We start from the raw sequence: 8,430 nt of genomic DNA, 5'->3' as shown, positions 1-8,430 counted from the left end.
GGGATGTGGGGGAGGTTTGTAGGCTGTTTTGGAGGTGGTGGATAGTGGTACTCAAAGATAGGAGTAGCGGTAAAAAGGCTGGAGAGCTTTTTGAGATGCGGTTGCGCATTGCTGCTCTAGTTCCTGGAGGGCAAGAGGTTTTTTGTGAGAGATGGGATATAGGAATTGGTGATTGCAGAGCAGGAAAACTTCATGGACAGAGAGGAGGTATTGCAAGGAAGTTTGGGCCTGATTTACATGGTTTTGGAGGACTAGGTTGGTGAGGGCTAAGGACTGGCAGAATCTGAACAGATAGAGGTTATTGTGGAAGAAGGGGCTGCATCCAGAGATGAGTAATTTGATGGTTAGGCCATTTTGAGGGATTCTATGAGTCAGGCAAGAATGCAGGAACAGTATGTGGAACTGTGCTTTGGCTAGGAATAAGCAAACTTTTCTGTACTGGCACAGATGAAAGGAGCAAGGATCCATGGTGGAGGATAAAAATGCATAAAAATACGTAAATGACATAGAAATACATGTGAAAAAATTTGCAAAATACATGGGAAAATGACAAAAAGGGCTGAATGTATGGAGTATGGGCTGACAGTGAAAGAAGAAAGCGAACTGAAATTGGTGTGACAACGCTATGACGTAAGATAAAAATAAGTAAAAAGATGATATTGTAGGATGCAGGTCGATGGAGAGATATGTTTGAGGAAGGGGGACAGCAGATGTGACTCGATTAGGTAAGTTTAGTATGTCTATTCTGGAATAAGAGAGAAGAAAGAGTGGAAGGGGGCAGGGAGAAGGTGGCAAGACAGGTATAAGTTTGTGTGGCATGGCACAGGAATGTAGATGCAAGACCGTTCCTATACATTGCCCAATACCACTGACTCCAGTCCCGTCACAAGCATCACCTATTCCATTAAGGGCAAGACTACCTGTGAAAGCAGTCATATGATCTAAAAGCTTAACTGCAACCACTCTTCGGGCACCGAGCAGCGCAAGCTGTGTGACGGTCACAAAGGGGCGGCGTTTTTACATCGCACCGTTGTGAACGTATTGCGGAATTGTCGTGTCGATAGGTTGACAGGGTGAAATAGGACTCAGGAGAGCCTCCCCAGAATAGCTGGGATAGGATGGATAGCGAAGGGAATGATGAAGACCCAGGGCCTCAGATGCAGGGGCCCGACCGAGAGCAGGCCGGCCCCCCACGAGCTGTACATCCGCGGCCTTCCAGGCAAAGAACTAGCAATAGGGCTGAGGTAGATCTCGCGAGTAGGTCTGAGCCAAACACCACCAATACACAGGAAACAGATGTCGAACATGCACTCAGACAACAAATCCAGAAGCTACAACAGGCACAACAAGACAACAACATGGCGACTTCCTTCCAAAAACAACCAACCAATCACGACGCACCACGACAGGACACAGAGCAAAACTCGACCAATGAAGACACAAATCAAACATATGACGATGACAACATTTCACAGTACTACCGCTCTTCAGAATCTGAGTCATCTGAGCAAGAAGAGATGGAACAAGATGATGGGGAAGGGGATTTCCAAACTCCTCCCCCACGGAAAACAGCAAAACGGAAGAACACTGAAGATGATACAGCACCACACAAACAATTCACCATTCAAACAGAAAACAGATTTGAACCTCTCTCACCTCCAACACAACGAAGCAATAGTACCAGAAATCCAGCAACTGCAACCCAACCAACTCCATCATCATCAAACGCACCTCAAGCCATCCCAAAGAAACCAAGGATCCCGCCCATTACTATCCAATACAAAGGCCACTACCTAACGCTCAACGCAGCATTGAAAAAGCATATGGAAGGACCAATACAGGCTATCTATAAAGGAGACACTATCAAATATCACTTTGACTCAATGAAAGACCAACGGACAGCACTCGACTTCTTTCATCACCACAACGTTTGCAATTTTACTCATCAACCACAAAGTGAAAGACACCTAAAAGTAGCGATAGAAGGTTTACCAGAAACAGTCACAGAAGCAGAAGTAGACAAAGACTTACGATACCTCAACTTCCATCCAAGAAACGTTCACCAATACAAGAAAAGAGACAATAATACAAAACAATTAAGACCCATGGATGTCTTCTGCATAACACTTGACAAAAAACCAGAAAACGACGCCATTTACCACATACGCTACATCCTTGACACAAAGCTGACAATTGAATCTTATCAAAATAAAGACGGTCCACCACAATGTAAAAAGTGTCAGGGTTTCTTTCACACCGCAAACTATTGTTCTATGCCGACTCGCTGTGTCCGCGGCGGTGGCGCCCATAGAGCAAGAGAATGCAGCCTACCAGTAAATGCTACATCACACTGTGTAAACTGCAAACAAGATGGCCACCCCGCGTCCTTTTGCGGCTGCGAGGAATTCCAGAAAGCAATACGCATTTACCAAGCCCAACGACCAAGAACCACCACTCCAGCAGTAGCAACAATTCAACCAGCCATAAAGAACACACCAATGCCAACTCCAACTGAAGCCATCCGCAGAGGACGCAAAACGTGGGCAAATCTCCAGACAAATCAGGAATCACCCCCAACTACCCAGACACAACAGGCACCAAATTCAACCTCAAACCAAACAACTGGACCTGCTTCCTTCCTCGACTTCCTGAACCATATTAAAAACTTCTGGCAAAACACACAGTGGACGAACATCATATCAATCATCACCACCACATTTCAGCAATTTATGACTGCACCAGACATACTATCAAAAATAATGGCAATTGTCGGTGGAGTAATGAAATTCTTTGGTACCAACAATGGAAATTAGACCTACCAGGAAACAAAACCTATGGTTTTGTAACTTTAACGCCTCAGGATTACACAACAAAAAAGACCTATTAAATGAATTCGTAGAAGAAAACAAGATTGACATACTATTTGTTACTGAAACACATTTACATCCAACACAATCTTTTAAACTCAGGAATATGGTATGCCACTTAACAGACCGAACCAACGGACAGGGGGGCGGAACGGCCATCTTCATTCGCTCACATATACGACACAATCCTGAAATTACGCCACAAATGACATCATTAGAAGCCACAATAGTAAAAATAGAAACAGTACAAGGAAAAATAACCCTGGTGGCTGCATACCTCAGCCCCAGAGCAATATTCAAAGAAAACGACTTGCTACAAATATTTGATAACAACAACAAAATCTTACTGGCCGGCGACTTAAATGCAAAAAACACCACGTGGAATGCCTGACGTAGCAATGCACGCGGAAACAGACTATATAACCTACAAGGATGACTGAATGCTGCAATTTCCGCTCCTGAAGATATTACCCACATACCATTCAATCACCGCCACCAACTGGATGTCCTAGATATCTGCATAACCAAGAACCTCGATCCCGACCTGCATCTCCGAACCTTTCAAGATCTCACCTCCGACCATCTACCTGTAATCAACCACGTCGGTAATGCAATAGAACCGCCTCACCCATGACACGAAACCACAATAAATTGGGACCAATTCCAGAGGTGGCTAAATAATAACGTTCGTCCCACACTAGACCTAACAACTACTCAAAAAATAGAAGAAGCCATCGGCTCTCTAACAGACAAAATTAAAACAGCCTATAAGAAAGCATCCACAACAAACATATTTCCTGAAACAAACGTTCACACTCTGCCACCACTTATATAAGATCTCATGTACCTCAAAAATGCAGCTAGACGCCGATGGCTCCAAACACGCAACCCGGAAGATAGAAGACAATTAAACAGACTCAAAAAACAAATACATCACGATGTACAAGAATGGAGAGCCAAAGTCTGGGAAGACCAAATGAGCACCCTGCTACTCCAAAACAAAGACGATTGGAAACTAATTAAAAACCTGCGACGCACAAAAACACATAAACCGGCTTTACTGCACAACAAGAACCTCATCTTCGACGCCTTCAGCCAGGCAGAACTGTTTGCAGCTACCTACGAACAACAAAATACAATAGAACCTCAAGAAAACCAACAACCTGACATACTGCAATGTCAACAACACGTGACAGCTACAGCCCAGAATATACGTCAGACACCACCTCGCGACCTACCAGAACTAACCACTCCTGCAGAAATAAAAATAATTATCAACCGACTCGGCACAAACTCTGCTCCTGGACCGGACCTGATCTCCAACATTCAACTCCAGAACCTGCCTAGAAAGCCCTTAGTCCTACTGACCAGAATCATCAACGTCTGTTTAATCAACCATTATTTCCCACAAGCATGGAAGATCTCCCAAATAGTACCTATCCCAAAACCTGGAAAGGACCTGAAACAACCACATAATTACAGACCGATAAGCCTACTCCCAACAATCTCAAAGCTCCTGGAATGCATCCTGCTCCCAAGAATTCGACAACCATTACTTGGCGGCAACATCATCCAACAAGAACAATTCGCATTCCAAGAAAAACTGTAAGCAGAACTCCAGGTCCTCCATATTACAGAATATATTACTCAAAACATGAACCTCTCCAAGTATACAGCCGCAGTTTTTCTAGACTTCGAGAAAGCATACGATAAAGTGTGGAAGGACAACCTTGGCACGAAACTAAAACACCAGACCGACATACCTGAATGCTATATCAAAATGATTGATAGTTTTTTACATGACCGGAGATGCTTTGTACATATAGATAGCAAACGATCAGCACACAAAGTACTACAAGAAGGAATACCGCAAGGTTCAGTACTTTCGTCAACCCTATTTAGCGTGTATGTAAACGACATCCCGAAAACAGAAACCTCAACAATAGCGCAATTCGCAGATGATACAGCACTTCTAGAAACGCACAGATGACTATCAACAACAATAAATAGACTACAAAAACAAGTTGATTACACAGAAAAATGGGCCAAACTAAACAAGATCAGAATAAACCCAGAAAAAGACAGTTGCCATCATATTTACACGCCGCCAACCACAAATCCATGACCAAATCGAGTTAAACGGTACGCTAATCCCATGGACAACATCAGTAAAATACCTCGGCGTAACAGTAGACAAGAAAATGTTATTCAAGCAACACTTAGAACAAAAACGACAACTTATATAAAAAACCATCCACACAATTTACCCTCTTCTGGCCAGCAAAGAAATGTTTCAAAGAACAAAACTAAACATATACAAAGCTATAGTCCAACCAATGATGCTCTACGGCTGCTCATCGTGGGGCATAACCAGTAAAACCAACAGGAAACCACTTCAGACACTTCAAAACAGATGCTTAAAGCTCATTCTTAACACCCCATGGTGGACGAGTACAAATCGAATACACGAAGAACTAAACATGCCGACAGTGGACAAACAAATGAACACCTCTAAAAGAAGACTCATCGAAAAAATAAAAAGGCTCAGACCTACCAGACAGCAATTACAAGAATTGGCAACAGTAGAACCAGCCCCTTGGCACAAAATAAGAGTTCCACTATCCATATTACAATACAACTAAGAACCAAGATGCAAATCAATTGGAAAGATTACAACAGAACAACGAAGCAACGATAAGTATATATAAAATACCAAGACTGTGGGCCTCAAGGACCAATAAACTGTGCCCAAAGGCTCTCAAATGAATACAAGCTGTCCCATTTTTTTCTCAAATAAATGGTGTCCCCAGTAAGAAAACCTACCCCGCACACTTGAGGGACCAACCTCCTCCAGAGGTAGAGCCCTAGCCAATGAACAACACACAAAAAAAGAAAACTGCAACCACTGTTCTGTGTTCTACGTGACATGACAACCAACAAGCTGTCAATATGCATGAGTGCACACTCACAAACTTTGGCCTAGAGACAGCTGGACCACCCACTTACTGAGCACACTGCCCAACACAGCATTCTTCACTTCAGTGACTGCTTCACAGTCTGCACCATCTGGATCCTTCCTACCAACATCAGCTTTTCTGAATTGTGCAGGTGGGAGCTCTCTCTGCAATAAATCCCAGTTGCTGTAACCCCCTTGGCCTCAACCTCATTTAGTCACTGTCCTTCACCCACTTATCCCCTTCCCTGCTCTCCTCTAGCACTTCACAGCCTTTTACTCCACCAATGCACCCACAGTATCTGTTTTTCTCTCCTTCTTTCCTCCCTCCCCCATCCTCCCTGCCTCTGTCAAACCCCCCAACTGCTTCTAACTGCCATACCCTGTCCCCACCACATCCCTGCATGCTCCCACAAGCAGCAATTTTCTGTCCTCCACCCCTACACTTCCACACCTCCCCCTACCCAACCCAGCATCCTCCTTACCCTCACCTCCCAGACTGCTTCTCCTATTGCACACAGTTGTTTGCAGTTTAGCCCTCAGCTGCCAGAGCCAGTAGTTGTGTGTGTGAGTTGTGCTTGCATGAATATTTGTGCCTGTTGTCTACTTTAGAAGAAGGTGTTTTGGCCTAAAGCTCACTTGTTTGGCAGTCTTTCTGTTGTGCCTGGCAAGAGCTCAACATCTCCAATATATGGTGAATAGCAATCTATCCTTCTCATAACACTGCCATATTCATTCTGGCTTTTCCATTGTTTGGATTGTAAACCTTTACTACAGAAGAGCAGTGAATGTTTATTTTAATGCCATCCTCCCACTTTCCTGATACAAATTTTACTTCTGTTTCATGGTAATTGGAAGCCAGCTCCGCAATTTTATTGTCTTTCCACAAAGTACCTGAGTTCCAGAGGATAACACTCTATAATCAAAATCATCTTTTGTCATTTTCTTGGAAGCTGAAAGACCTGTTGAGAAACTTTTCCAATTTACCCTCATTATGTCACAAACCAAAATTTTCTCTATGTTTGTTCAGAAGCAGGGAAAAGTAAGTCAAATCATTATAAAAGTCCAGTCTCCTGTTTTTTGCCCAAAATTTGTTTGAAGAACTTAAAACTATCCTAACACACAATTTTCAAATTCCCATTCCAAAGCTTCATTTCTCCCATGGTGAAAATCAAAGGCAAGAATGTATCCTTTTAGGTTTGGAGTATGCCACATTTTTTTAACTGCTTTGTACAGGCTTCATTGCATTGTATTATTGTGAAGAATTTCTTCCTTTGAAGAAAATAATTTAGTTATCTGCATTTTTTCACCTTCTGTCAATTTTAGCCTGACATGTTTCTACTTTTGAGAGGATTTTCACATAAGCAATCATTTATCATTTGTTTTTCACATTTCTCAACAGATCCAGGTAAACTAATGTCAAGCTCCAGTGGCACATACTCTATAAAAACTCTTTCAAAACTTCCATCAAAACCTAAAGCTTTTTCAAAACTCTCTTCAAAACATAAACCTGTAGGATTATTTGCATAATTTGGATCATTATCATTGTCTTCATCATCCCCTGCTTCCACATCATCATCACTATCTGGCAAATGTTTTAGATGAGCTGCGACAATTCATTATCTGTTAGTATTTCAGTGCCATTTACTTCTCTGTAAAACATCATTTATGATAATTAGAACTGTACTAACACTAAAAGGAATCTGACCCTTATTTAGCTAGATCAACAAAGCTAGTAAAATACAGGGAAAAATATCAAAGAAAGCAATAAACCACAGTTGTGTGGTAGTACACGAAAAATGCACACACGGCCAGACAATACTCTTAGTACAATATGGTTTTTATTTTTTAAAACATCTAACTTTCATCATATCTATGCTAGTAAACACATTGCTGACAACTGTATGATAGTAAACAAAACAAATACGGTATCTCAAAAGCTAATTTTCAGCTGTGACCAAAGATTATACAAACATACTCTTTGAATAGCGAACAATATCTAGAAGGCAGTGAAGTGCTTCCAGCTCAACATAAATATGTACTTAAATGTACCATCAGCCCAGGATGTGGGAAATATGTGTGCAGTCAGAATAACAAGGGCTGAAAGAGGTGGTACTTAGAAGTACCAGCAGTATCAAAGGGTTAATGAGAGAAATCTTCAGACATAAAAATATCTTTGTCATACTGCAAGACATTGTTATATGACCATTTCTTTTCACAGCATATTTAAGTAAGCTAATGGATAATATCAGAAATTCCATGAGGTTGTTGACAAATGATGCTGTTGTATATAGACAAATTGTAGTGCTTGAAAATATATGAAAATGACATAGTGGATAATGGCAGAAGTTCCATTAGGTTGTTAGCATATGACTCTTTTGTATATCTGTATAGAGGAGTCACAATGCTAGAAAGTTGTAGTGAAATGCAAAAATACCTGCAGAGCATCAACAATTTGTGCAGACATTAGTAGCTGACCCACAATTTAAAAAAAAAAAAGTGATGTATTGTGCATAAATAGTAGAAAAGAGATATTGGTGTTTGATTACACATGCACCAAATAATCACTGCCTATGACTGTGTATTCTGGGCAATTTAAAGGGGCACAGC

Source organism: Schistocerca piceifrons, chromosome X (genome assembly GCF_021461385.2).
Source record: "Schistocerca piceifrons isolate TAMUIC-IGC-003096 chromosome X, iqSchPice1.1, whole genome shotgun sequence".
NCBI classification, from domain to species: Eukaryota; Metazoa; Arthropoda; class Insecta; order Orthoptera; family Acrididae; genus Schistocerca; species Schistocerca piceifrons.
The sequence above is the reverse complement of the archived record's forward strand: the minus strand, read 5'-3'. Positions refer to the sequence as shown.